A 7,511-nucleotide genomic window follows, 5' to 3' on the forward strand; every position below is an offset into this window, starting at 1 on the left:
ATCCGGAAGCCGAGGAGCAACTAACACCAAACAAACATGCATAGTTTCCTCACATTCAACTATTTTGAGGAACAAGAGTATTCAAGAGGTGTAATATGAGATCAAAGACCTCTTGGACTAGGACAGACTAAGCACTCATATTCCTATTGTGCTTGTGGGTCAAGTAGGCTGTTTCTCCTAGAACTTGATTTAGGTGATGAGCATTTCATGGGGAGAAATGATCTTCTTTACTACATGCTTAAAGATTGGACATTCTAAGCTGGGGAGTCCTTGCAAAAGCCTTTAGGCATCTTGGAGAATTATGTAAATCTAGGCTAGTATTAGCAAGAAGCATGTGGACGACAAATTCATTTCTTGCTAGTGTACCAAAATGGGTGAATTGTAAATAGTAGATATATGTTTGCTTAACAGTTCTGGAGATGGAGAATCCAAGAGCATGGTGCTGGAATTTTGTGCCTTTATTTTTATATCAGTTTATGGAATCGTCTTTATGATGTAAACCATTTTTTGTGAGCATAAATTCCATATACTGTTTATCAAATACATGCATTTCAGGGACATATTCAAATGAAAGAATGTGTAAAGCATCAATATCAGAATACCCACAATAAAACTTCCAGACCATATGAAGATTAGGAATCAGGAAGACCAAAGTGTGGATGTTTTAATCCTACTTAGAACCGGGCACAAGATAATGACTGGAGATAGAGAGTAGGAGGGACCTGGGAAGAAGAGAGGAAGGGAGAGGAAAATGGAGAGCAGGATAGGTGAAGAGAAAGGAGAGTAGAACAGAAGGTCAGGATGGAACAAAAATATGTAGCAGTGGGGGATGGGGAACTGAAGTAGTCACTAGAATGTCCCAGATGCCAGGGAAGCAAGCAGTTCCCAGGAACCAATGGGGGATGATATTAGCTGAATGGGGAAAGAGAACCTGTAGAGACCATCTCCAGTAGATAGAAATGGTCCCCAATTGAGGGATGGGGCCACCCACCGATCTCAAAAATTTTGATCCAGAATTGTTCCTATCTAAAAAAATGCAGAGACAAATATATATTGAGCAGAGACTGAAAGAAAGACCATGCAGAGACTGGCCCACCTAGGGACTCATTTCATCTGCAGATATCAAACCCAGACACTATTGCAGATACCAAGAAGTACTTGCTGACAGGAGCCAGGCTTGGTTGTCCCCTGAGAGTCTCTGCCAGCATCTGACCAATACAGAAGCAGATACTCATAGCCAACCAACAGAGTGAGCCCCGGGAGCCCAATAGAAGAGTTAGGGGAAGGACTGAAGGGGCTGAAGGGGATTGTAACTCCATAGGAAGAACAACAATATCAATTAACCTGACCACCCAGAACTTACCATCCAAGGAGTACACATGGAGAAACCCATAACTCCAGCTACATACGTAGCAGAGAAGAGACTATTCTGGCATCAATGGGAGGGGAGGCTCTTGGTCCTGTTGAGGCTTGATACCCCAGCATAAGGAGATGCTGCAGTGGTGAGGCAGGTATGGGGTTGGTGGTGGTAGAGCACCCTCATAGAGGCAAGGAGATGGGGAGTTTGAGGAGGGGAAACTGGGAAGGGGGATAACCTTTGACATGTAAATAAGTAAAATAACCAATAAAAAATAGTGGGATTGGAACTCAGAATCTATTAGCATTCTGGTTATTCCATTGAAGAAAAAAATGGAAACATGAGCCTCGTATCTATGAAAATCCTTCTACCCAGTAATCAAAAGTTTCCATACAACGAAACAACATTGATTGTAGCTTGTTACAATATTAGATTTCTAAGACTCACTGTGGTACTGGACATGACTTGCATATCTTCAGTCCTGTAATTCTCCTTCTTATTTATATATTTGATAAGTATCAAAAGCAGCAAATCTGAAGACTAAAATAATCATGGAGATAAAAGTTCCTTTGTAGTCAAATTAGGTGTGTCTTTTAAAAATATCAAGGCTATTTGTTTAGAATCAATCATCCAGTGCTTTTCAGTGAATGCTAACCTGTAAGTTTTACTTACGTGACCCTCACAATTCTAGTTGTAATATGTAGCATTTTTTTTTCTCCAGCACAATCTGGAATTCACAAGGAAATCAAATCGTTTCAATTCTTTGTGATTCCTTGGAAGAAATAGCTACAGGCAGACCTCCCCTTGGAGACATGAAGTATAGTAGACTCTTCATATGTAAGTATTTCCTGGAAATCTTAGATGTTCCTTTTCAAACCATGCTTTTTTGTATGCTGTTTAACATTTGATAGTATCAAGTCAATCACACATTTGCTCAGCAATGGTTTTGTTTTTAAGTTAAAAGCTGAGAGGAACCCTGGGGCAACTTTAGTACACAGCTTCCTGAAAGGCTGTAGCTCCAGGCAAAGGCTTCATAATATCCAACTTCTATGGTCTATGTCTTATATACCATTTCTTTGTTCTACTGAACTGATGGTGGCTGCCATGTCAGCTCTCTTTGAGAAGATAGAGTCAAACTAGTCCCTCCTACTATGAACTGCCACACATCTCTAGCCTAAAGTGGTTCAGATGTGAGTCCCCCTTCAAGAGGGTCCCCCTTGCCAGCCATACATTTCTTCATCCTTGTCCTGTTTCTTTGCCTACTTCCTCTTTCAAATGTTTGTTTTTGGCATACTTGCAGTCTTTTAATCCACTCGTAGAGCATGAGAACAAAGTTTGGATCATTTAATTATGAAAATAAATGCACATTAAACTCATTTTCCCTACAGGCATACATACCGACACATTTTTTAAGTAAAAGGAGATATGAAAGGCAAGTAGTAGTTCGTGCTTTCATTTTATGTCTCAGGAAAAAAAAAAAAAGCAACAACCAGGAAATGAACTGAGGATGTAGAAAACAGTCAAGTTCTCCATACCACACATTTTTTTTTTTAATTATCAGTGTTTATTTCCCATTCTCTAGATGACTTTAGCATGGCATTGCATATCCTCCTCACCAGTCCATATCTCAATAATTCATCTTCAAAACCTGTGTATAACAAAGATTCCCAACCACAATCTTTGAAGAGTTGTTTGAATGAAGATACCAGTTGCTTATTTGATACTTTACAATAAGACATGAAGTTCAGAAACATTTCTCATATATATATATTAAAGTTTATTTATTTATTTATTTACTTATTTATTTTTAAATTTATTTTACACTTCAGATTTTATCCCTCTGCCCCCTCCCCAGGTCCACCCTCTCACTGTTCCACATCCCATACATTCTCTCCACCCTCTGTCTCCATAAGGATGTCTCCACTACCCACCCCCACCCAACCAGACTTCTAATTCCCTGGGGCCTCCAGTATCTTAAGCTTTAGATGCATCTTCTCTGACTGAACCCAGACCTGGCAGTCCTCTGCTGTATATGTGTTGGGGGGGGGCTCATATCAGATGGTTTATGCTGCCTTGTTACTGGTCCACTGTTTGAGAGATCTCTGGGATGCAGTTTAAATGAGACTGCTGGTCCTCCTACAGGTTTGCCTTTGTCCTCAGCTTCTTCCAGCCTTTCTCTAATTCAAGCAACAGGGTCAGCAGCTCCTGTTCATTGGTTGAGTGCAAATATCTTCATATGACACTTTCAGCTGCTTGTTGGGTATTCTGAAGGACAGTCATGATAGGTCCCTTTCTGTGAGCGCCCAATAGCCTCAGTTGACAAAGAAAAAAAATATACAGTGGAAAAAAGAAAGCATCTTCAATAAATGATGTTGGTCTACTGGCTGTCTCTATGTAGAAAAATAGACCCATATTTTTCACTTTGCACAAAACTCAAGTCGAAGTAAGTCAAAGACCTCAACATAAACCCAGATACACTGAATCTAATAGAAGAGAAAGTGGGAAAGAGTCTTGAACTCATTGGCACAGGGGGAAATTTCCTAAATAGAACTCCAATGGCTCATGCTCTAAGATCAATAATTGATAAATGGGACCTCATGAAACTGGAAAGCTTCTGTAAGGCAAAGGGCATAGTCAATAAGACAAATTGGCAGTGTACGGATTGGGAAGAAAATCTTCACTAACCCCACATCTGATAGAGGGCTAACATCCAAAATATATAAAGAACTCAAGAAGCTAACCATCGAAAACCCAAACAACCTAGTCAAAAAATGTAGAATAGTACTAAACCAAAAATTCATAATATAGCTGAATAACGAGTAGCTGAGAAACACCTAAAGAAATGTTCAACGTCTTAGTTACCAGAGAAATTCAAATCAAAACAACCCTGAGATTCCACCTTACACCAATAAGAATGGCTAAGATCATATTGTTGTTCCAACTATCGGGTTGCAGACACCTTCAGCTCCTTGGGTACTGTTTCTAGCTCCTCCATTGGGGGCCCTGAGTTCCATCCAATAGAAGAATGTGAGCACCCACTTCTATATTTGCCAGGCACTGGCATAGCCTCACACTTGACGCTATATCAGGGTCCTTTCAGCGAAATCTTGTTGGCATATGCAATAGTGTCTGGGTTTGGTGGCAGGTACCCCCAGAACTCGTGTCTCTAGCTGCATATGTAGCAGAAGATGCAGTCGGCCATCATTGGGAAGAGAGGCCCTTTGGTCTTGCAAATATTATATGCTCCAGTACAGGGGAACGCCAGGGCCAAGAAGTTAGAGTGGGTGGTAAGGGAAGCAGGGCAGGGGGAGTGTACAGGGAACTTTCGGGATAGCATTTGAAATGTAAATTTTAAAAAAATCTAATAAAAAAGGGAAAAATGAAAAAAAAAAAAAAAAGAATGGATAAGATCAAAACCTCAGGTGACAACACATGTTGGCAAGGATGTGGAGAAAGAGGAACGCTCCTCCATTGAAAGTGGGATTGCAAACTGGTACAACCACTCTGGAAATCAATCTGGAGGTTCCTTAGAAAATTGGAAGTAGATCTACCTGAAGACTCAGCTATACCACTCTTGGGAATATACCCAAAAGATGCCCCATCATGCCATAGGGGCATGTGTTCCACTCTGTTCTGTTCATAGTGGCCTTATTTGTGATAGCCAGAAACTGGAAACAACCTAGATGTCCCACGATAGAAGAATAGATTCCGAGAATGTGGTTCATTTACACAAATTGAATACTACTCAGCTATTAAGAACGAGGACATCTTGACTTTTGCAGGCAAATGGATGAAACCAGAAAATATAATCCTGAGTGAGGTAATTCAGACTCAAAAGGACATGTATGGTATGTACTCACTAATACGTGGATATTACCCAAAACAGACATACAGAATACACAAGATATAGTTCACAGAACTCAAAAGGCTCAATAAGCTGAAATCTCCAAGTGAGGATACCTCAGTTCAACTTAGAGAGAAGAAAGCAATCACAATTAGGGAGGGAGGAAGGGACTTAGGAGGGAAAGTGGTCTGGGTTGGGGGACAGTGGGGGTAAAGGGGAACCTGATCTGGTATTGTGTGAGGGAAAAAGGACAGAAGCTCTGAGGTCCAGCACAAAGAGTGGAAACAGGCAACCTCAGGAGGTAGGAGGTTAGAGGAACCCTCTAGAATTCACCAGAGACCTAGCAGGTGAGGGACTCTCCGTACTCAAAGAGAGGTACCTTAGATGAAATGCCTGACAGTAGGGAGTGGGAACTTATAGAGCCCACTTCCAGCAGAAAGACAGGACATCAAGTGAGGAATGGAGTTGCCATCCCACAGTAACAACTCTGACCCATAAATGTTCCTCTCTAAAGAAGTGCAGGGATGGAAGTGGAGAGGAGTCCAAAGAAAAGATAGTCCAGTCACAGGCCCAAGGTGGTATCCAGCTCAAGGGGAGGTCCTAAGGCCTAATGCTGCTCATATTTTAGAGATAAGGTGCAAAGGACATCTAATGAATTGCTTTTCATTTCTTAAATCATAATTCTTATTAGTAGACACCAAGTTTTTGAGGCAGTTTCTTTCTTTTTAACCTATTCTGGTCTTGAACTGACTATTCTACAGATTCAAACTCCCATGAGCTGTATCATAACCACTTACCTAGACACACAGATAGGACACTTTTTTTTTTTAAATAATGCAAAAATTTCCAACTGGTTCTTTGTATTTTATTCTTAATTTTTGTTTAATGAGATCTTTATACTAGACATTATTTCACAGTAATATGCACAGTGTAGATCCAAGCATTACAAATCCAATTGAACATATGATGTATGAAATGTGCTGTTCTTATTGAATTATAGTAATCTAATTTGGCTTTGCTCACTTGGTAGGTTTCCTTTCCTCATCCATCAGTGGGCACTTAGGTTTGTTTTTGTTTTTTTCCTATCCGATTGTCACTGTGAGTAGTGCTACACTGGAAAGGGGATGGCAGACAATTCTTCTAATTGACAACAGATTTCTTTCCTATGATGTGTTCCAATTATGGTTCCCCACCCTCTTTGCAGTTCCTCCACATATTCTCTTCCCTTCTGTCTTACCTCAGAAAACAAGCAGTATTCTAAGAATAATAAAAAAAGAAAAAGAAAAGAAAAAAAAAACTAGAAGAAATTGGAAAAAAAAAAAGGAAACCTAAGAAAAAGCACAAGAAAAGATGAAGAGAGACCAATGCTTTCTGAAGATTTTATTTAGATTGTCTTCAAGTATGTATGCATTTTAGAAAGCTTCAACTGCACTGAGTTGGTATAAAATCCCTCAAATTCCCTTTAGTTTTAGAAGCCTCACCCAGTAGTTTCTCTCATGCTTCTCTCTTCTCCCCTCCTATTACTTCATTCAATACCAGAATCCTCACCGCCATTCATCCATAACTCTCTACACTATTTTCTCTTCCTAATGAGATCCCTCCCCCACCCCATACTTGCTACTTGACCTCTGTGGTTCTAAGAATTGCATTTTGTTTATCAATACATTAACAGTTAAGGTCTACTTATAAGTGTGTACATATCATATTTGTCTGAGTCAGGGATAAGTCACTTAGGATGATTTTTTTCTTGCACTGTCCTTTTACCAGAAAATATTATTCTTTATTTTATTTATTCATTGTTTTCTGATATACATGCCAACCACAGACTCCCCTACAACATACTCAGGCTACAGAAGCACAGCATGTGTGCAAAGTGCCTGGTGCAGAGCCTTCAGTCCCTGTAAGGTCCTCAGTTGATTCTGTGAGTCATGTTATCCTGGTGTCCTCTCCACGTCTGGCTCCCACAATCCTCTACCTACTTCTTCTGCAGAGTTCCTAATAAGACTGGCCTAAGGTTTGCCTGTGCGCCTGCATCTGCTCCCATCAGCTGCTGGATGAAGCCTCTCTGATATGATTAGGCTAGGCATAAAGCCTTGATTATATAGTATAATAACATGAAGAATCATTTCACTGACTTTTTTTTGGTCAATTCACCCTAGGTCTCTGAGCCTCTAGCTTCAGGATCCTAGCCGTCTATGCATTGTTGGAGGTTGGTTCCCTCTAATGGTGTGGGATTCAGGTTAGATAGACCTGAGTAGTTGGCCACTCCCACAAGCTCTGAGCCACCAAGGTCCCAGAGGACTTTGCAAA

This window comes from Mus musculus, chromosome 15, assembly GCF_000001635.26.
Source record: "Mus musculus strain C57BL/6J chromosome 15, GRCm38.p6 C57BL/6J".
NCBI classification, from domain to species: Eukaryota; Metazoa; Chordata; class Mammalia; order Rodentia; family Muridae; genus Mus; species Mus musculus.